Source organism: Emys orbicularis, chromosome 1 (assembly GCF_028017835.1).
Source record: "Emys orbicularis isolate rEmyOrb1 chromosome 1, rEmyOrb1.hap1, whole genome shotgun sequence".
NCBI lineage: Eukaryota > Metazoa > Chordata > Testudines > Emydidae > Emys > Emys orbicularis.
In genome coordinates this window covers 194,382,175-194,409,602 of record NC_088683.1, presented here as the reverse complement: position 1 = coordinate 194,409,602, position 27,428 = coordinate 194,382,175, and positions in this window count along the sequence as shown.

Sequence of the window (27,428 nt, the reverse complement as noted above, 5' to 3'; positions counted from 1 at the left end):
TGAAACAATCATCGTGCTGATACTGACTACAGGTTGGGACACTGGAGTATAAGGAAAGCTGATTGAATGTAAGATATTTACTGCAGAAATGAATAGGCTGAGGGGAACACAGAGTTTCAAGACAGCAGAATATGAAGAAATGAAGTGATAAGAAAATGGCTAGGACAAGAAATAATGTTGTTATTGAAGATTTGAGAGAGACAACTTCAGTGGTTCGGACACATGTCAAGAACAGACCCAGAAAGTGTCATACATGGCAATACATAATACAGTGCAAGGAACTAGAAACAGAGGAAGACCAAGGATGTGTTGGATAGACATGATGAACAATGGCATAGGACAAAAAGGTTTAAAAAATGAACAAAGCTGTGAAGACACAAGGAGGCAGAAAGGCGTCATTCAGCCCCATCACCACTGCTGAGCTGAAAAATGGTGATCAAACAAGAAGAAGAAACTGCTGTAGCATTGTTCCTAAAGAAACAGACTTGAGGAGTAAGTATACCTGGAAATAGCAGAAAACCAGAAGACCTCATGGGGATATGATGATAGAGACTAAGGATAGGCTCAGAGTTGAGCTACTACATTGAGACTCATTTCCCCATCTGTAAAATGGGGATAAGAGCACTTTTTTTATCTGAAATGTCCTAGGTTCAGGGGAACTGCATCTGTATTCCCCCTCTATGGTCCAATCCAGGAGTGCCGAGTCAGTTCTCAGGCCTCCAACCATTACCTGTCTTTGGGGAAGGAACCCTTCCCATCAGGGGTTTAAGGCTGCACAACCTATTGTCATACATTGTGATATCCTAAAGGCCAGCACCTGTGTGTTGCTTCCTTCACAAGGACTATGAATAGAATGTGCCAGCAGTTACAAGTTACAATGCGGCTCTTTCTCAGCACAGTACCTTTTCTCTTAGGGTATGTCTACACTATGGGATTAATCCAAATTTACAGAATTCGAATTTTGGAAACAGATTGTATAAAGTCGAATGTATGCGGCCACACTAAGCACATTAATTCGGCGGTGTGCATCCATGTACCGGGGTTAGCGTCGATTTCTGGAGCATTGCACTGTGGGTAGTTATCCCATAGCTATCCCATAGTTCCCGCAGTCTCCCCCACCCATTGGAATTCTGGGTTGAGATCCCAGTGCCTGATGGGGCAAAAAACATTGTCGCAGGTGGTTCTGGGTACAGCCTCACCCCTCCCTCCATGAAAGCAACGGCAGACAACCGTTCCGCACCTTTTTTCCTGGGTGAACACAGCAGACGCCATACCACGGCAAGCATGGAGTCCGCTCAGCTCGACAGCAGTCATGAACATTGTAAACACCTCGCACATTATCGTGCAGTTTATGCTGAACCAGGACCAGAAAAACGAGGTGAGGAGGCGGCGACGGCAGCGCGGCGACGAGAGTGATGAGGACATGGACATCGACACAGAATTCTCTCAAACCGCGGGTCCCGGCGCTTTGGAGATCATGTTGTTGATGGGGCAGGTTTTATCCGTGGAACGTCGATTCTGGGCCCGGGAAACAAGCACAGACTGGAGGGACCGCATAGTGTTGCAGGTGTGGGACAATTCCCAGTGGCTGTGAAACTTTCGCATACGTAAGGGCACTTTCATGGAACTTTGTGACTTGCTTTCCCCTGCCCAGAAGCGCCAGAATACCAGGATGAGAGCAGCCCTCACAGTTGAGAAGCGAGTGGCGATAGCCCTGTGGAAGCTTGCAACGCCAGACAGCTACTGGTCAGTCGGGAATCAATTTGGAGTGGGCAAATCTACTGTGGGGGCTGCTGTGATGCAAGTAGCCAAAGCAATCACTGAGGTGCTGCTACGAAAGGTAGTGACTCTGGGAAATGTGCAGGTCATAGTGGATGGCTTTGCTGCAATGGGATTCCCTAACTGTGGTGGGGCGATAGATGGAACCCATATCCCTATCTTGGCACTGGAGCACCAGGGAAGCCAGTACATAAACTGCAAGGGTTACTTTTCAATGGTGCTGCAAGCACTGGTGGATCACAAGGGCCGTTTCACCAACATCAACGTGGGCTGGCCGGGAAGGGTTCATGACGCTCGCGTCTTCAGGAACACTAGTCTGTTTAAATGGCTGCAGCAAGGGACTTACTTCCCGGACCAGAAAATAACCGTTGGGGATGTTGAAATGCCTATAGTTATCCTGGGGACCCAGCCTACCCCTTAATGCCATGGATCATGAAGCCATACACAGGCAGCCTGGACAGGAGTCAGGAGCTGTTCAACTACAGGCTGAGCAAGTGCAGAATGGTGGTGGAATGTGCATTTGGCCGTTTAAAAGGTCGCTGGCACACTTTACTTACTCGCTCAGACCTCAGCCAAACCAATATCCCCATTGTTATTGCTGCTTGCTGTGTGCTCCACAATTTCTGTGAGAGTAAGGGGGAGATGTTTAATGCAGGGTGGGAGGCTGAGGCAAATCGCCTGGCTGCTGATTATGCACAGCCAGACACCAGGGCGATTAGAAGAGCACACCAGGAAGCGCGGCGCATCAGAGAAGCTTTGAAAACCAGTTTCATGACTGACCAGGCTACCGTATGAAAGTTCTGTTTGTTTCTCCTTGATGAAAACCCGCCCCCTTTATTGACTCATTCTCTGTAGGTAATCCACTCTCCCCCTTCGATCACAGCTTGCTTTCAAAGGAAATAAAGTCACTATCATTTAAAAATAATGTATTCTTTATTAATTGATTATAAAAAGAGGGAGAGAACTGACAAGGTAGCCCGGATGGGGTTTGGGAGGAGGATCGGAGGGAAGGAAAAGGCCACTAAAAAAAGGTTAAAATAATGACCGCCTTTTGCTTGGGCTGTCCACTGGGGTGGAATGGGAGGGTGCACGCAGCCTCCCCTCCCCCCCCCCCCCGCGTTCTTACACATCTGGGTGAGGAGGCTATGGAACATGGGGAGGGGGGTTATACAGGGGCTGTAGTGGCACTCAGTGATCCTGCTGCCGTTCCTGAAGCTCCACCAGACGCCAGAGCATGTCTGTTTGCTCATGCAGCAGCCCCAGCATTGCATCCTGCCTCCTCTGATCTTCCTGCCGCCACCTCTCATCTCGAGCGTCTCTCCTCTCCTCACGTTGGTCCCTCCTGTCCTCACGTTCACTGGCATCTTTCCTATACTTTGAAACCGTGTCCTTCCACTCATTCAGATGAGCTCTTTCATTGCAGGTGGATTCCATGATTTCCGCAAACATCTCGTCTCGCGTCCTCTTTTTCCGATGCCTTATCTGAGATAGCCTTCGGGACGGAGGAGGGAGGCTTGAAAAATTTGCAGCTGCTGTAGGGAGGGGAAAAAAGGAGAGAATTTTTTAAAAAGATACATTTTACAGAACAATGCTTATACTCTTTCACAGTGAACAACACTATTCACATTACATAGCACATGTGATTTCTGTGCAAGGTCGCATTTTGCCTCTTAATATTGAGTGCCTGTGGCTTTGCTGCTAGAGATCACAGACGCAGGTCCGGGCAACAGAATTCGGCTTGCATGCGGCCATGGTAAGCCACTGTCTTTCAGCTTCTGTCCTCCTTTCCCGCATACCAAGCAAAGCCTGTTGAGTGCTGCAGTTTTCCTGTTAACCTTCAGCAGCAGAAACTAACCCCCCCCACCATCCAATTCTCTGGGATGATCGCTTTATCCCTCCCCCCCCACCGCGTGGCTGGTATCAGGGAAGATCCCTGCTAGCCACATGTGAAAAGCTTAGCGCCAATTCCCCCTCACCCCCCCGTGCGCTTGGCTTACTAAAGGGAAGGATTTCTTTTCAGCCACAGGCAAACAGCCCAGTAGGAATGGCCACCTCTGTCCCCTTAATTAAATTCCCGTATTTCAACCAGGTTACCATGAGCGATATCACTCTCCTGAGGATTACACAGTGAGATAAAGAACGGATGTTGCTTGAATGCCAGCAAACACCGGGACCATACGCTGCCAGGCTTTATCATGCAATGATACCAGATTACTTGCTGCAAGCATGGCGTGGTCAAGTGTCCTACCATGGAGGACGGAATAAGGCTGCACTGCCCAGAAACCTTCTGCAAAGGCTTTTGGAGTACCTCCAGGAGAGCTTCATGGAGATGTCCCTGGAGGATTTCCGCTCCATCCCCAGACACGTTAACAGACTTTTCCAGTAGCTGTACTGGCCGCGAATGCATCCCAAGTCCTCAGGGCAAATTAATAATTAAATAATGCTTGCTTTTAAACCATGTTTTATATTTTAAAAGGTAAACTCACCTGAGGTCCCTTCCATGGGGTCATGGTCTTGGGTACTGCCTTGGGAGGGTTGGGAGGGTACTTCAGTCAGGCTGAGAAAAAGATCCGGGCTGTTGGGGAGAACGGAGTGCTGTGTGCTCTCCGCAAGCTCGTCCTCCTCCTCCTCTTCCCCATCTGCAGAATCCTCAGGTGTGGCTGATGAGATTACCCCCGCCTCGGAATCCACGGTCAGGGGTGGGGTAGTGGTGGCGGCCCCCCCTAGAATTGCATGCAGCTCAGCATAGAAGCGGCATCTCTGCATCTCTGACCCGGAGCGACCGTTTGCCTCCTTTGTTTTCTGATAGGCTTGTCTGAGCTCCTTGACTTTCACGCGGCACTGCTCTGAGTCCCTATTGTGGCCTCTCTCCATCATGCCCTTTGAGATTTTTTCAAAAGTTTTGGTATTTCGTCTTTTCGAACAAAGTTCTGCTAGCACTGAATCCTCTCCCCATATAGCGATCAAATCCAGTACCTCCCGTACGGTCCATGCTGGTGCTCTTTTTCGATTATCGGCCTGCATGGTTACCTGTGCTGATGAGCTCTCTGTGGTCACCTGTGCTCTCCTATGCTGGGCAAACAGGAAATGAAATTCAAATGTTCGCGGGGCTTTTCCTGTCTACCTGGCCAGTGCATCCGAGTTCATATTGCTGTCCAGAGCGGTCACAATGGTGCACTGTGGGATAGCTCCCAGAGGCCAATACCATCGAATTGCGGCCACACTAACCCTAATTCGAAATGACAATATCGATTTTGGCGCTACTCCGCTCGTCGGGGAGGAGTACAGAAATCGATTTTAAGAGCCCTTTATTTCGAAATAAATGGCTTCGTTGTGTGGACGGGTGCAGGGTTAATTCGATTTAACGCTGCTAAATTCGAATTAAACTCATAATGTAGACCAGGCCTTAGGATAAAAATATCAAATAGAAAAGCTATATAAACAATAAAAGTTCCTACATACTCACTAAACAAACTGGAAATCACCCATTTTCAAAATGGGAAGTCTAGTAGGCCAATGTCCCTTCTACTCTTTCAGCAGGGTTTGGGGTATTTTTTTTTCTAAAACAAAAGGAAGACTGAGAGTAGGTTTAAACTCAGTTTTTATATGCTCCGAGTTTGTTCTGTGTCTCTTGGTCTCTGCAAAGCACAGTTTTCAATGAGCCAAAGAACCCAAAAACATGTCTTAGCCTAAAACCACAAAGGAAACTCAGAATGTACAGAAGACTTAGATTTTTCTTTTTACATTTTAAAATGCAATGAAGAGACACAAAGTGCAATCATGATCCCATTGAAGTCAATGGCAAAACTCACAGTATTTAAAATAATATTGTGTATATTATACTCAAAAAAGCATATCAATTCATAATTAAATCTAAAAGTCCATATTTCATCTAGACACAACCAGATGTTTAAAGATCCTTAAACCTAAGGTGATCTTTCATACACTTTACATGCTGCGCTTACTCAAGACAACAGGTAAATTAATATCATACTTTTTAATCTTAATTTCTAAGTTACCTGCTCTTGGTCCTTCAATCATTCTCTTAAACCACACACCTAAAAAAAAGTTTTAATATAAGAAATGGGCTGAAGGAAAATAAATGGATTAATAGTTTTCAATACAGAAACTATAGCTGATTGTCATTGTTTTGTGCAAATTCTAAACATCTGGTCTAGAAAAATATCCCATTGCTTATATATTGTAATGGTACAATGTGCTATTAGTAAAACCCTCGCTGTAACACCACACAACTTAATCTTATGGCAGAGTTGAATATTTGTAAGGAGACATTTTTTGAGAAGGGTGTGGGGGTGTGAGATACTTGTTTATCAGTTTAAACTGCAGGTGCTTGCTCTAAAATTATTGAGCTTGATGGGTGCCAACACAAAGTCTATGTTACGCATGGTGTCATCAATCTGAGTGCTAGCTGGGAAAGTATAACATCCTAAGTTTCTTGATTCAGAATTCCTGTCATGCTTGTTATTGCAATGTGCAAAGCATGCTGATACAGTGGTGGATGAAAAAAAGCAACATGATAAACTGATGATTTATTTCCTTTGAGATCAACAGAATGCAGAGAACTGTGACAAATGAGGGATCTAGTAGGACTGTGAAACATTATATTAAAACGTCAAAGGTCTGATTACCTTATCTTCTGTAATTTATCACTCTTTCCTCTCATGACTTATCATCATTGCAAGGCGATATCTGAGGTCTAGAAAATTCCTGCAAATTGGCCCTGTAATGCTGAAATATATAAGGCCTTCCCAGAATCATGGAAAGTTAGTGAAAATAAAAAAAACTCTAAGGTTGATATGATTTCTTTCTCTTAGGAGGAAGTCAGTGAACAAGAATGTGCTTCAGACATATAAAACATAGTACATAAGACATAGTATCTGAGTGTAAAAGTAATAATAAATATTTATTTCTGACAGCATATCACAAATTAGATTTGTTTAACATTGTGGAAGTTGAGAAAGTACCAGAATACTAAGGGGATGAACATTATTTTTGCTCAAAAAACTGGATGTGCCTCAAAAATCTCCCAACTTTACATAGTGTGAGATTACAAAATAGATTGAGCCTAATTCTCTACTTCATTACATTGACATAAAAACTGATATACAAGAGAGGAAATGCAGGCTTAAAGTTTGCAGTGGGTTTTCTCTTCCTGTATTTATGACTGCAATCTGAAAATATAGTGGGCTTGATTCTCCACTGAGTTGCGCCAATTTCAAACTAGTTTAACTCCACATAAACAGAGTTACCCCAGAGTAAAATCAAATTAACACGGTGGTGAATCAGGCTGAGGGTCTGCTCCTACTCCCACTGACATCAACAGCAAAACTCACATTAGTGGCAGTGGAAGCAAGATTAGGCTCATAAGGCCACTTCTGCCTCAGGGTAGGTCTATACTTAGAACTGGGGGGTGTCATTCACAGTTCAAGGAATCTTGACAGGATTAGCTTTGATTCAGCTAGTGTGCTAGAAATAGAGTGTAGCCATGGTAGTATAAGAGGCAGAAGGGGCTAGCTGCCCTGATTGTGCACCCATCTGAGACACTAAGCACATACTGGGGGCAACTACTCCCTCCCGTTGCTCACAACACCAAGGATACATACTATTTCTAACATGGTAGCTCAATCAGAGTGAGCGCAGGTATGTCTCCCTGAGCTGGGAATTACACCTGTAGCTCAAAGTGCAGACATAACCTTAGACTCTATATTCCTCCTGTGGTATATCACAACAATTCTTCAGTTGAGCTATACCAATTTACAGCTGCTAAGAATCTGGTCAATAAAATCTGCTAGCAATGCTTTAAGTGGCTTTTGCCCCATGAATCTATAACCTTCTGGTAATTTAAAGTCCCATTTTCTATTCAAGGAATCCATTTCCAAAAAATCAATTCATTTGTTATTTTGACCTTTGAGTATATTTTTAGCAAAGATTTAAGGGGGGGGGGGGTTAGTTAAATGTCAGAAGGCAGAGTAAATTGGGTGGTGTGCCAGTGAGAAATGAAGGATTATTTGGCAGTGGCGAACAAGCCAATCTCTTTATTGTTCATTGCAGACATTCTAATCTTTGGAATTTTTAAAGAGTGTCTAATTTTTGTAAAAAACAAAACAAAAACCCAACAGTTCTGGTATATTACTTGAACACTTCTGAAACTCACTTTCATACATCAATCTCTTAATTATTTCTATGAATTATAAAAGTCTTCAATAATTATGACTGCAGATTCAGATTTCACCTTCTTACAGAACTATTATTGCTTACATGGACAAAAAATTACCGGCAGCTATGGTAACTAAGGCATGCAGACTTTAGGAGTGTTTGTTTCCTAGCAACAATGGCCAAAATGATATAACCAAAAGTTTCCTTTCAATTCTGGATTGTAACAGCCAGACCCATAAGGATCATTTTATATCTCTCAAAACCAGACTGTCATAATTAAATGTTCAAACATGTAGACCTACTATGCAAACAGAAAGAGAATATAGAATTATTCAAATAATCTAAAGTAAATACAATTTTTAAAGGCTGTTATTTTGAAGTGTATGTATAATTTCTCTTAGGGCACTGCAAAACTAATTAGCATAACATTTGTGGCAAGATTCTGCCACCATTACAGTGAATAGTATTTTACAAGTAGAAGTCCTGTTGGTTTCCTTGGAGCTACTCATGAAGTAAAGTACAACTCAATTTGTGTAAATGTGGCAGAATTTGTCCCTAAATGAGTAAATTTGATGCCTATATTAGCTGAAGGTATGTTTTGAATTTGATAACATATTGTCCCACATTAATGCATTTATGCTGGTATATTTAACAAAATTATTAATATTTTAACTGACATGCCATGTTGTCTGTGTCACATTCCATAGTGCAGTTGTATCCTACTATTCCATCATTTTATACAATTGAGAGAAAAAAAACTTAGTTTTTATGGAGAAACTGTTGTTAAAGCACAGTCACGCTACACAAATAATTCATACATAGGCAACAGAATTGCAAAGAAACAGTTTATAATTCAGCATGTTATATTAGAAGCCTTGTACATGCACAAGACATGCTCAGTAACATCCTAACTTTATTTGAGGCATCTTGCTTCACACAGCCTCTGCAGCATGGCAACAATCCCTCATATCCTATGGTCTGAGAGGAAAAGACTCATTCATGGCCAATAGTTGATGGAGATAGACACTGTAGTCAAGCTGAAAATGGGCTCCCAAGTGGAAGTTCTATCTATGGTAACATATCCAATTTGGGGAAAGATCTGCAAGAGACAAATTGTGATATAATTTAGCAACTGTAACAAAAGTATTAATAAGGATTATTATCCATTATACAATACAACTGAGATTTTCCATTAAAGTATCTTATTTTAGAAGCTTAGAGCTGATCAAAACATTGCATTTTATAACCTTCTTTTTAAATGAAAGTGAGAAAAGTGGAAATTTTGATGAAAAAGTGTCCATTTTTCCAATCCAGCTCCACTTACAATATGCTTTTAAAAAGACCCAAGGCTGAAATTTCTAGTGATTATTCACAGGTTTTGTACTCTTAACTATGTCGGTTCAGAAACAGTTATAGTTAAAGTGGTGCAACAACCTAAGTGTAGGCATAGTTATCCCAGTATAAAGGTGCTTATATTGGTATAGTTTATTAACCTAAATTAAGGGCAATAAACTTTGCCAATATAGCACTGTCATAGTGATATAGTTGCATTTTCCACACTTCGGGGTTGCATCACAAACTATATCTGTTTCTGAACTGATAAATTTAAATTGTCCACACACAGTTTTTATACCAATGTAGTGAGTGACATACATATTTTTCAGCTCAATGTTTTTAAATTGGAAAATCATTATCCAAGGTCTAGTAGCAATATGACTTTGCCTTTTCCATTGTGCCCAAAGGAAAGTTTCCTGACAAGTTTTCAAGGCGGGGCTAGGATGGAGAGGTGTATTGTCAATGGGCCTGTACTTAGAGAACATTCACCCAGGTGTCTAACATTAAGCTAGTAAGTAGATGCAGATTTCAGTGGGACTCCACGAATGCTTAAATTAGACATATCCTTAAGTATATTACTGAACCGGGGCCCTAAGGATTTGAGAATTACTCTTAAGAGTAACATCAGCCTAAAGAAGATAGATGGATTCTCCCTCAAATTTAAAATTAAGGTATTGTATCAGTATTGAAGTTTAATTTTGAATGTTGAGCCATAGGGCACCTTGTTCCAGGAAGAAAGACCAGTCATCTCTGTAGTGTTAGCTGAGAAGCTGCAGCATAAGCCAAGAGCAATCAGACTCCCAGAGTGGGATTCACAAAAAGTTATTAAGCATATGAAATGGGATTTACAAAAGTACTAACACAGAGAACTCCAGGGTGACTTTCCACCTGGAACTCTCTCAAATTATTAAGTCCCTCCTACAGCACTCTTGTAACACTGGTCTACAATTTTTGAGAAGTCGTCTGCTTCAGAGATAAAATGTGCTATTTATTATGTATTTTGATGTGCTGAATTCAAATATGACAATTAAAACAACTGATTGGCTACTGTTTCTAAGATATTTAAGTTTTTACATTTTATGTCTATGTATATTGTGTAGATAGTAGAGTTTTAATCATAAATTGTAAACCTAGGTCTTTTCATGTGTTTATGGTTGCTTTACATGATAATATTTCACCTGTCCTGTTTATGTAACACTTTAAAAATCAGCAAAAGGGTTATATAAATAAAATTTATTATGAAACAAAAGGCAAAAAACTATTCTGTACATAGTTTAGTCCTATTCAGTGTCTACTCGGCGCTTCTTGACTTGTCTCTTGTATTCATTAAATGGAGCATCTCTTGTCACTGTCCAGCAATAGTCTGCAAGCATTGATGGGCTCCATTTGCCCTGATAGCGTTTCTCCATTGTTGCAATGTCCTGGTGAAATCGCTCGCCGTGCTCGTCGCTCACTGCTCCGCAGTTCGGTGGAAAAAAATCTAGATGAGAGTGCAAAAAATGTATCTTTAGTGACATGTTGCAACAAAGGCTTTTGTATGCCTTGAGGAGGTTTTCCACCAACAACCTGTAGTTGTCTGCCTTGTTGTTTCCGAGAAAATTTATTGCCACTAACTGGAAGGCTTTCCATGCCGTCTTTTCCTTGCCACGCAGTGCATGGTCAAATGCATCATCTCGAAGACGTTCACGAATCTGAGGACCAACAAAGACACCTTCCTTTATCTTAGCTCCACTTAACCTTGGAAATTTTCCACGGAGGTACTTGAAAGCTGCTTGTGTTTTGTCAATGGCCTTGACAAATTTCTTCATCAGACTCAGCTTGATGTGTAAGGGTGGTAACAAAATCTTCCTTGATTCAACAAGTGGTGGATGCTGAACACTTTTCCTCCCAGGCTCCAATGACTGTCGGAGTGGCCAATCTTTCTTGATGTAGTGGGAATCTCTTGCACGACTATCCCATTCGCAGAGAAAACAGCAGTACTTTGTGTATCCAGTCTGCAGACCAAGCAAGAGAGCAACAACCTTCAAATCGCCACAAAGCTGCCACTGATGTTGGTCATAGATTATGCACCTCAAAAGTTGTTTCATGTTGTCATAGGTTTCCTTCATATGGACTGCATGACCAACTGGAATTGATGGCAAAACATTGCCATTATGCAGTAAAACAGCTTTAAGACTCATCTTCGATGAATCAATGAACAGTCTCCGCTCATCTGGATTGTGAACGATGTTGAGGGCTGCCATCACACCAGCGATGTTGTTGCAGGCTTCTTCCATGAAGAAGAATGGGACAAGATCCTTTGGACGGTCACGGAACATGGAAACCCTAACATCACCTGCCAGGAGATTCCACTGCTGTAGTCTGGAGCCCAACAGCTCAGCCTTACTCTTGGGTAGTTCCAAATCCCTGACAAGGTCATTCAGTTCACCTTGTGTTACGAGGTGTGGTTCAGAGGAGGAGGATGGGAGAAAATGTGGGTCCTGTGACATTGATGGTTCAGGACCAGAAGTTTCCTCCTCTTCCTCTTCCTCGTCTGACTCAAGTGAGAATGATTCTGGTGCATCGGGAACCGGCAGTCCTTCTCCGTGGGGTACTGGGTGTATAGCTGATGGAATGTTTGGATAATGCACAGTCCACTTTTTCTTCTTTGACACACCTTTCCCAACTGGAGGCACCATGCAGAAGTAACAATTGCTGGTATGATCTGTTGGCTCTCTCCAAATCATTGGCACTGCAAAAGGCATAGATTTCCTTTTCCTGTTCAACCACTGACGAAGATTTGTTGCACAAGTGTTGCAGCATATGTGTGGGGCCCACCTCTTGTCCTGATCTCCAATTTTGCAGCCAAAATAAAGGTGATAGGCTTTCTTAACCATAGTGGTTATACTGCGCTTTTGTGATGCAAAAGTTACTTCACCACAAACATAGCAGAAGTTATCTGCACTGTTCACACAAGTACGAGGCATCTCTGCTCACTTTGACTAAACAGAAATGTGTCCCTTTGCAAAATCAAACACTGACAAATAAGAAAGCACGACACTGTATGATTTCTAGAGCTGATATAGGGCAATTTGTTCAGCAGAGTGATGTAAGCTTCGTTATGATTACATCATCCATGACTTCTAGGAATAACAGGATGCAATTCATATCATGTATGACGCAATACCAGCTTCAGATTGCATCATTCATTGTTTTGCCTAAAAAGCAAGTACTGTCCAAACCCAGTCCTAGATTTATTCATAGATCCAGTCAAAGATGTATTTTAGTCATTTCTGGTTTAAATTGAGATCCCTTCCCTTTATAACTCACTTATCCTCCGCCATTCCCAAGTCAAGGGTCATATATACTGACCCAATAGCATATCTTGAAAACTAGAGCCAATCAACAATTTTAAGCATCATTTTCGTTCTCAGTGACCTAGAATTAGTAAAGTTTGACTACATTTATTTCAGAAGCATTTTGGCTGTAGAGCAGTGTAACTGGAAGACCAATAACTCTAAATGTGACTCAACCTAACAATTTATGTAAGCAGAGGGAAAATTTGCCTCCTGCTCTTATTTTGGAAGTTACTTATTAAAGCCAATTCTTGGAGGCTAATACCTACAGACACATTTACTAGATTTTTAAAATATTTTTATTGTCATGGAAAGCAAAATAACTACATCTCCTTTCACTGTTTTTTCACAATTCAAGGCAGATATTTTGAATCTTAGCAATTTAGCAAACAGTCACAGATCATCATTACTGAAGTTCCAAGTAATGAACCTAGGTTCATAGGTAACCCCTGTGAATGGCATTCTGAATCCTGTTCTGTAAGACTAGGTGCTAAGCATGTACATCTTGCCATTAGTATACAAATTCACATTGGAAAGCTTTCCATAATTTGTCAAATAAAAGCTGAAAGAAACATTTTTTAAGATCACAATGCAGGAGTCAGTCAATGACTCAGTGTTCTCATTTTATCTTTTCAGATTTTTTAAATTGACAATCATAACTTAATTAAAATACATTTTCGTCCAAGCTCTTTAGTAATGTACAGTTCATGAGACTAAACTGTAACATATAGTATTACCACCAGGCAGCTAAATACGCAGAAAAAGTTAAATGTCTTTGAGTTATGCAGACATCCTTTTTATCATGACCATTAGTGTTGATTTGTAAAACTACAGCTTTATTACTATATTAAAATATTTTATTTTGTGTTATATAATGTGGAGCACCCTAGATTTTTATCCCCTCCCACCCAACATGGTACATATTTGTCCATACTTTCAGACTTTTATAACATCACCGAATAGAAGACTTTTCTAGTTATTGACTTTTATTATAAAGAATTTTAATTCAATACAAGTATGCATGATGAAATAACTAGATTTCTTACATGCTTTTATAGAAGCCAATATACATTATCAATCCCAGCTCGCGATTCCCAGTAGCTAATAAGAAGGTCTGTCTTTTATACATATGTATATCGGGTTGGCACACCCAGCTCTTGCGAACTCCCCCCTGTTCGGGTATGTGTCTGCATTTATTTTAGTCCATGGTGACCCCTTCTGGCAGTTTCTCTGGTAGTTTCTAGTGACTCAGCCCTCTGGCTGGGGTATTAATCCAACAAAGTCATTAAGTGGTGGGCAACCTGCAGCCCACGAGTCGCAGGCGGCCCATCAGGGTAATCTGACTGTGGGCCACGAGACATTTTGCTGACGTTGACTGTCCACAGGCACCATCTCCCCACAGCTCCCAGTGGCCGCGGTTCTCTGTTCCTGGCCAATGGGAGCTGTGGGAAGCGGTGGCCAGCACATGACTGCGGCCCACCACTTCCCACAGCTCCCATTGGTCGGGAACAGAGAACCACTGGGAGCTGCGGGGGGCCGTGCCTGCAGACAGTCAATGTCAGCAAAATGTCTCACAGCTCACAATCAGATTACCCTGATGGGCCGCCTGCGACCCATGGGCTGCAAGTTGCCCCCCACTGCTTTAAGCATTCCCTGGAGACTCTTCACCCACTCCAGTCTGTTCTGGCCCCAGATCTCCAGATGGGCCTGTTAACAGTTCAGATCCCCTTCTGGGGGTTTATCACTGTCCAATTGTAGGGCACTTCCCCGTGGCTTATGAGGCAGACCCGGGTCCACCCACTTTTCCAGATCCCAGCACAGGGACCCTAAGAATAGCAGCCACACATCGCCATGTCACTTTAACAAAACTGCTTTCAGTTCTCTGGACCACTTCCCCATGGCCCCAGCTTTCACCAATGCTTCACCCTTACCATAGGGCTCTTCTATGTTCAGGCACAAGAAGTTGCCAGGAGCTCTTTCTCACTTCCCCAGACCCTGCCAGCACTGAGCTGTTCGTGGTGCTGCAGTCCTTCAGCCCACTAGGAGCACCACCCTTATTCCACAGGCTTCAAGCAGCAAATGAGTGTGGTCTGCACAGAAGCTCCTTTTATACTAGCCTTAAACCCTCTGATTGGCTAGCCCCTTGCAGCCTCCCCTTGATTGCACAGAAGAGGCTGCATGCGATGTGGCCAGTTTGGAAGATTCCTCTACTACTCTCTTCCTGGGACAGGTGTGGCAGGACCCTGAGGCCTCCAGCAGAAAGCCTCGGGGCCTAGTCCACCCTGTCATAATATGATTGTAGAGGACAGAGCTCTAAAAATGTTAGATTTCATCTGCAGAAATGCAATAGTCTCTAACTACTTATATGTTAAAACAGTATATTATGATTTTTATAGTTCAATTTTTAGATTATCTCAGTTTTTTTAAATAATATCCCTTCATCTTGGTTTCAACTTGAACCTGCTGTATTTGTGTTAGGTACATCTATTTTTCTCTCTTAAAAAAATTTCAGAAATATATAAATTATCAGGAAAGCCTTCTGAGATTCATACATCATAGTTTTAGAAGGGTCTCAGACACACAAGAATGGCAGCAGCACTACAAAGCTTCCTAAAAATTAGATACAGATAAAAGGATCCAAGATTCCATTCATATCCATTCGGTGTTCAGCTACACAAGCTAAGAGGTGGAACTCTGAGGTGCTCAAGAAGCAGTTTGGTGATGAGGGAGTTGAAACTGCGCTACTACACTCTACTAGAGGATCTTCAATAAGAACACTTTAGGGATAGTTGTCCAGCCACCATATTCTTTACAAAACAAGAGCAGTTATCTGCTTAGAAAATATGGAAAGTGTCAAGAAGGCTATCATGTCATGATGTGGGGCCACATCCTTGTGACTTCAATGGAGCTATGCTACGAGGGATTACTTGCAGTGTATAAAACAGATGCATAAGTTTTGCAGGACCAGGGCCTAGCTGAGCAACTGCCTGTTACCTTTATTTGTGAAAAATTAATTTGGATGAAACACCTGGTTCAGATCCCCATTTTGTCCTAGGGGCCAGGATATGAGGTGCATTTTGAGGTACACAAAATCTAAAATTTTCTGTCTTGACTTCTCTAATGCTAACCTTCTATAAATGCTCATATATATATATATATATATACACTGACAGTTTTAAAGTAATCAAACAAATACTTGCCCTTATAGCTCACATTTCCCTGCTGAGTTTAGCAAATGAGAAAAAAGCAGTTAGATATAAAACCCTATAAGCTACCATAACATAACAGAACCAAACTTAATTTTGAACTCTCTCATAAACATCTGTTCTTTAAAAAAGTCCACCCTTTCAGCAATTATAAGATTACCAAGAAGCAAATAAACATCCAAATAACCTTTATTTCATTTCATCTCCCACAGAGAGACACTGGAACATCTATTGTCATCTGTGTCTCTCATCTTCTCTGTTCCCTTCTGTTACCTCTAAATTGTTTGCATCCTACACGTATGCTTCAAAGAAAAAGTTTTAACTTCAGCTGTTTCCCCATTGATGTGTTTTAGCTTGGAAATTGACCCTAATCTGTGCCAGTTATAAAAGTGTTTGTGTAAGTCACCGTAAAAGTTATCCTCTTGTTAATAGCCTGCTTCCTCCAGGGCTGGTATCACTCAGCACAAATTAGGGAACTTTTCCTCTTCTTGTGAAAATAAATGTCTGTCTTTCTCCTTAAGAAAGAAAATATTTTATCTTTTCCCAATTCCAAAAAATGTAGGAACAATGAACACTTCAGCATTTTTATTTATACCCTGCAAGTTCTCAGTGGATGTGACTTGTTTACTGGAATTTGCTAGTGTTTTAATATTTATAAAAATATTTGTGCATTATTGAGACAAAGACTTTCCTTTCAATTCTACTAACTAAGACAATGCATGTTTCAACTAACTGATCTCTATCTCATGATCCATCAAAGGCCAGATCTTCTTCCTCTAGGCCACATTCTGATTCCCTTACTCACTCCTTATTCCACAAGGAGTCCCACTGGCTTCAAAGTCACATCTAATTCTGACATGGGTAGAGCACGTAGGCAAGCATGGGACTGAATTTTAGCCAAATTAAAATTGAATAATAGAATATCAGGGAAGAGCAGCAGCAGTTGGAGCAGCACTATCCTTCTCTTACAGCAGGGTACCAAATCTAGTCCAGGGAATAAAGTCAGTTTCAGTGACAGGTCATACAATGCAAAACTAAATAAAAAAAGTATGCAGCCAATCAGTCTTAGATTTGTGAAACTATAAATAAAACTAGTATTAGTGGAACCTTAAATTGTTTACAGATTGTTTCAGATAATAAGTATGAAAATATTATTGTTCAGACAACACTGAGATATGACTTTAATTCATTATTTATTTATTATTGAGGTGTATTGCCATAGCAACTAGGAGCCCTAGTCATAGACCAGGACCTCACCTTGTTCCGCACTGTACAAACATAGAAGAAAAGACAATCTGACCATAAGCAGAACTTGGTGAGGTGAGGTGTGGATTAGTTTGCTAGCCCATCACTGCAGGTTTAAAACTTATTTTAGGTAACAAGAAGTGAAATGGGACTAGTGGTTCACATCCCATCCCTGTTATGCACATCATAAACCTACCTTTCTATTCAGCATGTTTTGTTGTCCCTCTCAGAAGAAGTCTCAAAATGCAAGGTCAGCACAGGGGCATATTAGTAAAGCGATATGGAGAGGCATAAAGCAATCCTTCCCATGCATGCCATGTCTCATTAATATGAATCTGAATTAGGCCTGATGTATACTCAAAAGCTGTATCGACAGAGTTCATTGTTTTTTAGCACAGGTTGGCATGTTTCCATACACAAGTCTACCTCCTTGAGATGAAACCCTCCAAATTTTGCAGCATATTATATACCTTTTTGGAGTGGCATAACCCCTCTGCCACTGGAGTGATATTGGCACAGTGGTACTAAGTCCTGGTCTACACTTAAAAATTAGATTGGCCTAGCTACATTGCTCAGGGCTGTGAAAAAAATTTGTGCCTTGAGCACCATAGTTAAGTTGACCTAACCACTGGTGTAAGTGCAGTTAAATTGACTGAAGAATTCTTCCATCAACCTAGATATCATCTCTCAGACAGATGGATTAACAGCATCAATGGAAAATACTCTACTTTCAATGTAGGAAGCATCTACACTACAGGGCTACACTGGCACAGCTGCAGAACCATAACTGTTCTGCTGTAATGTAGACATTGCCAAGCTGTAGTTTTATAGGAAGCTGTAAGGATTTGTCTTCACTGGAGTGTTTTACTTTGAGTTAACTGATTGACAGTTAACATGTGTGCAAAGACTGGCATGGACCTTCCTGAACCTTTTGTTCCAGACTGCAAGCGTTTGTTCTTTACCCTAGGGTAAATCACAAAAGTTTGTAAAGCCTGGAACAAATGCTTGTGGAGTGTCCACACTAGTCTTTACAAACACATTAAGTACCTTGAGTTAACTAGCAATCTATTAACTAAATACAAAAAATTAGAATGTAGTCATATCCCAACGGCATTCGAACAACAGAGTTGCAACAGGGGAAAGAAGTGAAAAACTCATTGAAAAAAGGCCCAACATCATGCCAAGACTTCAGTGGGAGTCTGCAAATTCCTGTGTGATATCGATACGCAATTTTGTTCCTTATAGATTAGGCTATATAGGCACACAGGAACACACGTGATGCTTGATGTCATTGTTGAACACAATGCAAAGCCATACTCAGTAAGTCCGAATTAGAATAAAAGATTTTCTGATTCTTAGCTCCATAATTATTCTTCTGGATCATGCAGCCTTTCTGACTACCCATTTTTAATTAGTTAGTTTTATTTTTTACATTTTAAACTCTCAGCATATCTTTCTTGTGCTCTTTTTGGGCACATAAGAAACTGACAGTAGTTCTCAATATATATTTCTAGTGCCAATAACCCAGAGTGAATTGCAATAAATTTAAATGTGATAATTCATGCTCAAATCATCATGCCTCAGTAAACAAATTATCATTTACAACAACACGTTCCTTATTAGATATAATCTACAAAGCAACAAATAAATTAGTCAGGTCATAAAAACAAAAAAAGCCCTCACCATTCATGTCAGTTGCAAGATACTACAAGAAAGCCTTATAGTTCTTGTGACAAACTAAATGTTCTTGTAGTATTAGTCCTGAATCAGCAAGGTACTTAAAGACGTGCCCAACTGTAAAGTGCATGTATAGCTCCAGCGTAGTCAGTGGAACTGCTCAATTGCTCATGTGCATAAGTACCTTGCTGAATTGGTGCCATAATGAGCACATTCTCTGTTTAGTTATATTTTACTCTAGTTTCAATTGTATGCCTTTTTATTTCTTTATATAGATTTATTTAGATGCTCATAAAAGAACACATTTTCCTGAGCTTTAGACACTTTAACATCTGTTAAAAATCATATAGAACCAGAACAGCTGCAAAGACCTCTCTATCCTATCCCCAATACATTCAAGCAACAGGCAGCAAGACATTTACAAACCAAATCAAAATCTCCCCTTCCCTTCAAATTTCCAGAAGAAACCCTTTCCCCAGTTAACTTGGCACTCCACCAGTGTGTACAGCAAACAATGATTTTGCACCATACCTGGAAGGTAAATAAATTCCAGCGATTTTGGTGCAAGGAAGCAGAAAGATTGTACTCTAAAGTTATGGGGATCTTGTGGAGAATTGCCTGGCAGCCGCTCACTCTCTCCTATACCAAGGGAACTGCAGAGTTCTAGGCAACATGGCAATTAAATTGCTGGCAGCAAGTGGTGGCTTGTCTATATCACTGCTCCCACTGTTGCTGCCACTAGTGGAGCAGCTGTAATGAAAGCAATTGTAGGAGAAAAAAGGTCTAGTGCAGACAAAGCTGTAGGCTGCATAACACTCTTCTTAGTGAAGAGGAGGAAACATTATTGCTTGAGTCATTTAAAAGTAGGCTGAACAAAGCACTGGAAAATATATTGTTGAGCTCAGCTCTCTACAGACAAGAGGATACCTTAGATGACCCTGATAGATCTTTTCCATAGCTAATGTTTATGATTCTATGTAAGATAAGAATATTTATATATAACAAAGAACCTGTTGCTACCTGGTTCGGTATATCAAAGTAACGATTATAACCATATATTTTCAAATTTAATACATATTCTGCATCCCTAGTATTAAAAGCAACATAAGTAATATCTTATTTACTACAGGAGCAACACATCTTAGATCTCTTAGTTCTTCGGATTAAGAATCAGCAATCACAGGAGTAATTGCTTCATAGAATGGATAAAAAAGCCAGCTGACAGCACTTTTGCTTGTAAAGAGTTTTCCTAAGTATCTTGATCTAATAAAAGTTACAATCAGCCACCTAAAACAAGCTTTGGCTTGGTAGTAATCAGATAAAATACATCATTTGATTCTATAAAAGAGCCTTAGCATTGATGCATTTCAAAAAGAAACATCTTCAAATGCATACCTTGAGCAAAGAAAATATTGTTGAATAAAAACCCCATTGTATGATTCTATGTACCCTCATTTCAGCAGCTTTGTTCAGGAAATGTCATCTGTAATTTTGAAAGAGGAGTTAGTTTGGGATTTTACAGCAATGTAAACTTCTGTATCACTTCTTTCTCTGATGAAAACACAAGCTGGAAGTCTGGAGACTTGGGTTTTATTCCCTGGTTTTGATATGGATCTTTATATGACTTTGTTCAAGACACCTGAGACCTTTCGGTGCCTCACTACCCCAACTGTAAAAATTGAGCTAATAATGATTCTCTAATGTGTAGTGCATTTTGAGATAATCAGATAAAGGACACACTGTAAATGCAAAACTTTATTTTTAAGTTGTTATTCGCCATTTTGGGACCCGATCCATGCTATATGTGCATTTAGAAAAGCAGCATCTGCATGATATTGTTGAAATATTCAAAATGTCTTCACTGTCCACTGTATTGTTGTGCAATCTTAAAGTCACCATGGAAAGCATAGTCACCCTTATATATATTATATACACATAATATGTAGTGCTCAGATACTTAGTATAGTGGGCATGGATTCCAGGTGTTACATGTTTTCTGAGATTGCTTTGAAATCTCTGCAGCTTCTCATCACAATCCTGTAGATTTCATCTATCTATCTATATATTTCTATAACAGAAATTGTGGGATCTAGCCTTTATTGTTTTATCCTAATCCCACCTTTTGCAGAAAATAATGTAGGTCCTGTTAACTTTACAGTTAAAATCATTTTATCCAGATCTGTGTTTTCATGGGTCTCTGGTCCATAGCATGGTATTTGGAGTTAATATATCCATGGATATACTGCATTTGGCATCAACTGCATTCTTGACAGCCTCACCTGCACTCTGTCTACTAAGACTGGGTCTACTTTTAATATTCGCAGTATATGAGAGGATTCAAACAGCTACTTTTTAAATCCACCTTCCAAAGAAGTTTGTCTTCTTTTCCACAAAAGTTACACTGGCCTGAGGCAGAGGATAGGCAATATTCATTGCTGAACTAGTGGGAAGTTTAAAGTATGCTGTCTTTTGATCTACTGGGAGCTTTATACCATTGGAATGAGGATGTTCCTTGACTCCACTTAGACACACAGCACTTCCTTCTAGCCCTGTAGAAAATGTGACTAGTGGATCTGATCCTTTAGGGTTTGTCTTAAGAGGAAAAAGGATTTTAGCAAGCAGGATATTTCAAAGCCCAAGTGTTCAAGGGAAGGGGTGTGAAATTTACCAGAACACATTCCTAGCATCTCCAGTCAAAGAACTCCTCAGAATGTAACCAAATATATGGAACTAAAGCCAAGATTAAAAACAAGATGCCCTGTTAAATTAAGTAATTGATTTCAATATCTGACAATGTAAAGGAATTAGGATAGTAAAGCATATGTTAAATATTACTTTAGTATCCCTGAAGCACTTAATTAAGTTTATCTTATAGAAAATCAATGACTTCACATTTTGAACTAGCCTTTCACACCTAATTTGCTATTAACAATTGATTTCCATTTAACACAAGCAATTTGTGTCTCAGTAATATAAAGGAAATGGAAAGTACAAAATTTGATGTGCAAGTAAATGAGGCTTCAGAGGGGACAAACTTGTGCATTTTGTTCCACAACCAGTATATTTCAAGGTGTGGCATTTAATAAGTTTAACATCATGTAACAATTCTTGACAGAAATGCATCAGTGCTATATAACAAATGCAAGGTATTTAAACTAAGTTTTCTGGTAGTGTAAAGAGAAAGTAGAAGTTAACTGTCAAACACCTCACTCTAGGGTGTTCAAACATTTCAAGCAAACAAGCAAGTTTTATCCCCCAAAGCTAAATGGATAAGACTGACTTTTTAGAAAGGTTAATAACACCCAGAGGTGCACTCTACTTCTCATTGACAAAAATAAGAATGACCAGTTGTGATGGAAAGAGAAAAAATATTGGTGGCCATTCTTCAGGGATAAGGACCCTCCAGGGCTGCATGCTCTTCCATCACTATGATGAAAACTGTTTTTGAAAGTGTCTCAAAGCAAAGATGACAGATACACATGAGGTGGTGTGTTCCACAAGTCTCTGATATAACAAAGAATTTTATGAGCAGGCTGCTGGTAAATTGCTCTCCTGTCTAGAGTTGTGTGAATTTTTTTGGCCAAAACCATTTTGGCCAAAAAATGCTGACTCAGCAACACTGAAAAATGTTATGAATTCATGTCCATTTCACTAAAGTGTTCATCAAAAAGCAAAATCCAAACGTTAAAATATTCTGCTTTGACATTTTCAACTTTTTGTTTCAAAATGTCTTTCAATTTTATTTCAATAAACTAAAAAAATACTTTAAAAATGCTCAAAATGAAAACGAAAATGTATTTCCAATGAAACATTTTATTTGACTCCTATATATATATATATATATATATATATATTATTATTATTATTATTATTGAAAAATTTCATTTTCAGGTTTACCTGAAACTCCCTGTCCCCCGCCCCCTGAATTGTCAGTGAACTGAAAAATCAGTTATTTAACAGCAGGATCTTGATTGGATGGAGGCTGCAGTTGCCAGTTACCTATGTTGATATCCCCAATGTTTTCCTAACAAGTGTAAAACCCCTGAAACACCTAAGTCCTTATGTTCTCTTTTTCTCCATAAGATCACCACTTCCTCTAAATTCATTCCTTCTACAGTTGGCTTGCAGCCCCACTTAAATAGACAGATATGCATGGAATGTAAGTCAAGGCAGAATTTGGACACCCTATACCCCATGTGCTCCCTGGATAACACTTTCCCTCATAAGTTCCTAGTACTCCAGTAGAGACATTAGAGATTTCCCCATGTTTTCTTCCACCACAGGACAGTTCTTTCTTCCTTTCCTCCACAATAAGAAGAATCTGAGACACCATTTAAATTCAGAAATCCAAAAAGGAACAGAAAAGGGATGGACGACCTCCCCCCCATCCTCCATGTATTCTAATAAACGTAGCAATAGAAAATGCAAGATAATTGGTAGCTGATGAAACAGATAAGGATGGGTTTCAGCTTTGGGGCTGCCACAGAACAAACTTTTCTTTCTTTACATAAACTTTATTAAACTGAGTAGCAAACTGACTTATTTTACTTCAGCAGTAAACAGCTAATTTAATAAACAACATGAACAAATCATTCCCCCCCCCCAAATCTAGGGCACTTTTTCAGTAGGTTTTTTTCTCAAACAAATACATAAATGTGTTAGATTAGCACCACAATTCCAGGCTCAGCCAGTCTATGCCCCTAACATCTCTTTGTCTACAAGGTGTGCACACTGATGTAAGGCAGGAGTCTGAGACGTATATAGAAGATGTTTGATGGCCATGTTCTTCAAATGGTTCAAGAAAGCACAAACAGTAAAAACAAGCAACAAAGTGAAACTAAAATTGTAAAATAAAAATAATAAAGACATAAGTAAAATTAATTGCTAAGCAACTTTCTGGACATTTGCTCATATGGGCTAGATTATAGCCTGTCCTATGCACTAATAGAAGGGTGTAAAGGAGTGTAAGGTGCCTCATTTTCCGCTTGTGCCAGTATGCTGTTCCACCAATTTCAGTGTGAAGGGACTAGGAAGCTCCAGACAGCCACTTCATCCTTACTTGTGTCATGGTCTGACTTGGTTTCTGGAGGGATTGGAACACATAATGTTAAGCTAATATAATACATAAATCCAAACCTTTTATGGACATTATGCATAACTCAAAAATGGAATTAGGTGAGCATTCTAATCCCTTGTTATGTTTTCTAGTAAGGATAACCCCTCCATAAAAGCCACATCAAAGTCATGGTCCTGAAAATAAAGAAATAAAGCTGGGGGTGTGCATGTGTGTGTGCGCGCACATACAGACATGCCTGCAGATGTGCTCTCACATATGTAATCTTTTTCCTCTCAGAGCTCTGAATAAGCAGATTCTCCCTCCCAGGCCACTCTCATAGTCAACTCAGCCTGCACCAGCCCGGTTTATTTAGTCAAAGGAAGGCAAGAAATGCTTTAAAAAAAAAAAAAAAGTCAAGCAGTTCTTAATCAGTCATGTTATTTTTCCTCAGCTCAACTTTATGCTGCACACAATCAGCTTCCTTTAGGCCCCTAATTTGCCATGGCTCACATTATATTGTCCTGACAGTTTAGAATGGAAAAATAAAAACCATACACAAGTTCAAAGTGCAGGCAAACTCCTGTCCTACCTGTTGATAAGCACTCACATCTACCCAACATGTGAAGATCCCCTTTCTGGAACCCTAAAACAAATTTAGCAATCTACAACAGGAAGACCCCCCCACGATCCACCTCTTATCTTAGTGGGTTTCCCTGAGAGAAAACAAATACCAAGCCCTCTTCCAACTCTATTTCATTAAGACTTTCTCCAAACCTGCCTCTGTTGCTGGTGCCTTGATTGCTTCAATTATCTTTCACCCATGATTACAGAATTCATCTCTCCTTCTAGTGCTGCTGCCATGATTGCATTTTCAGTGTGGTAATACGTAATTTAGAGGTTTGTTGTGCTAAATGGCATTTTATTTTTCCCATGTTTTATTACTAAGTGAACCCTCATTAAAATTGGTATTTTTATTCTTAGTCTATGTAATGCTGATGTACACTTTAAGGGGGGAGAATGGCTATGTGTTACAGCACATCATGAGACCTTGGCCTAAAGTTTTAATAGTTACATGATTTTGGATGCCTCAGTTTTTGTGTGCCCAAACTGACACCATTTAGGGCTTGATTTCCAGAAAGTGCTGAGCCGCCACCCTCTCTAAACTAGGCCTCGTTAAGGTGTCTCAAGTTGGGCACCCAAAATCAAAGTCACTAGTCACTTTTGAACATTTAGACTCTGACTTCTATTTCTCATTTTGCTATTGACTTGTTGAGCAACCTTGGGCAAATCATTTAACTTCTCTGTGCTACAATTTTCCCATTTATAAAATGAGGATCATAGCACTTTCCTATTTTACAGAGGTGGTGTGAAAAGTAATTAGTGTTTATAAAGCACTGAGAAAGCCTGGAATGGAAAGTGCAAAGCATTCTTATTTTTTCTGTTGTCCTTCTTAACAATAGGATGTGCAGAAGAACCAATTAAAATTCAATGTTTGCCAACCATGACCAGATGGTGACTATAGATACCTCCAGTTCTAAACAGTACCAAATAGATATGGGACAATGAGCTGTCACTTGGTGCTGACTTTTTAATGGCAGCCAGTGCAAATGTCATTATCTGACCCAATGTACTTCTCCCCATCAACCAATATTAACATTGCAAAACTTCACTGTATGATTGTATGATTATGGGCACATGGGAAAAATGAGAATGACAAAGCCTCAATCTTGAACAGAGCTCTGTGCAGGAGAATCCCTGTGTGGAATTTACGACAGGATCAATGCCTGGGAAAATACCCAACCCAGTTAGCCTACATAAAGGAGAAATTGCTCATTTTGAATTTTCAATCAGAAAATATTTGCATCTCTGATAACACATTTGTGTGTTGATTCTCCAAATTAATTCTTTTCTCTTATGCTTTCTACAATCTGGAAGGCCACTTAGGGCATGTCTACACTGCAAAGAAAAACCCTTGGTGCCAAGTCTCAGTGGAGACATACCCCAAGTGGCCTTCCATATTGTAGAAACCTACATAAGGCTGCAGATGCCTTGGAACTTTAGTTTCCTCATTTTGTGTACAGGCTTCAGCAGTGCAAAAGGTTATTCTATTTTTGTTAAATCGAACCCTTAAAGAATAATATGGAGCTTTCAACCTGACCAGAATTGATCTGTGTATTGATATTGTTTTGCTTACTTAAAAATTTATAATACAGCAAAGGGTAGTTTTTTTCCCATATGAGAGTTATGTGGACCAAATGCACTAACAGCGTGATAAAAAGTTCAACCTTCACATTTAATGCATGCAGTACATTTTTGGTAACACCTTATCCTAAGTGTCCATTATCCAGTGCTTAACTAAAGCTAAATAAAAATGAAACATTTACAGAAATACATGTAAAATGTACATGAAAACTCAATGAATTCATTAGTTTGTGACACTTAAAATGTTAGCTATTTAAACATATATGTATGGAGAGATAGAGAAGCAGAAAAATTCAATTTAACATTTTCAAACATCAGTGAAACCATTTACTGTCACTTTAGAGACATTAAAAGACAGGACTTGGATGGAATTCAATTTTTTTTTTAAATACCAATAATCCACACAAAGTGCATTATCAAAGCATTTTTTATTTCCTTTCAAAATTAGCAATTGGGCTAGAATCTTACTGGATATTGACTTCTGTTGCATGTTAGTAAATTACAACCCAGAATTTAGATTTTTAAAAGAATAGACAGGGTGTGTCGAGGGGGAGGAGGTTATTACTACCTTGAGATTCTCATGTGTAGAATTGAGAGTAAACCCAGCAAAACTAAGAATTTTGGTTGTCTTTTCTCTGTGATTGGAAAATACAGACTGAACGTATAATGTCGTGGAAGCTCTATTTCCATTCTCATTTCTAACCTATAGCCTTTTCTCAATTACTGTTTCAATTAAATATGATGTACTCAAGATGGGTATTCAAATAAATGTAATATAATGAAATGCTCGGTTACTCATTAGGTTAAGCTCATTAGCATGAGATTAATGTAGTGATAAATAGATCGAACTGTCTTTAAGTGATGACAAACCCAAACAGATAACTAAAAATACTCCAATTGCTAATTACATAGAAAGAAATTTCAATTTGGAAAGGTATTTAATGTGGTATGACAACTCTGCCTCATCTTTAGTTAAATAACTGCATTTCTCATTGATATTTTAAAATAAAATAAAAATAATGTTTCTTATAAAATATCATCACATCACCTGTAATTTATGGTGATGAAGTCTTTTCTGAAGTAAAACCTGTGTAATGAACCTACTATCTGAATTGGGAGAAGAACACGGGATAGGGCATTATCTCTGCCTTTGTATATTGAGACAACAAAAATCCTGTCAATTATGGCTGGGGAGGACCGAAGAAAGGGCAGTGCCACCTGTGAGGCACCTCCACCCCACAGAAGCCTGTCCACAGGGGTATGTAGGGATCAGGACACGTGGCAGGGGAGTGGATAGGGGCAAAGGTACCATCCACATGTCCCCACATAAGCCCTGCGGTTAAAACCCTAAGCCCACATTACCTCTCCATCATGCTTGGAAACCCCTCCAGGGGAATTCTGAAAGCACTGGCTAGC